Raw genomic sequence first — 297 nt, 5'->3', positions numbered from 1 at the left:
CGCCTTACAACACCCGATACCACGAAGTCAACAGTTATTCGTCATTCATATCACTGTGCGAATTACACGGCCTACGAACACGAAAAAAAACACGTATTTCAAAGGCTTATACAACACAACCGTAGTTAATCCCGTTTCAAAATCTTAATGACGGAAGAAGGAAAACACAACAAAAGACGTACACAAAGGAGAATGGATATCCCCCCCCCCAAATAACTCCCCTCCCCCTCCTCCCCCCATTGACAAGGCTGAATTGTTTTGCGGTTTGTGTCTATATATCTTGCATAGCGAGACTGT

The sequence above is a fragment of the Penaeus monodon genome, chromosome 24 (genome assembly GCF_015228065.2).
Source record: "Penaeus monodon isolate SGIC_2016 chromosome 24, NSTDA_Pmon_1, whole genome shotgun sequence".
Classification (NCBI taxonomy): Eukaryota; Metazoa; Arthropoda; class Malacostraca; order Decapoda; family Penaeidae; genus Penaeus; species Penaeus monodon.
Note: the sequence above shows the minus strand (reverse complement) of the source record.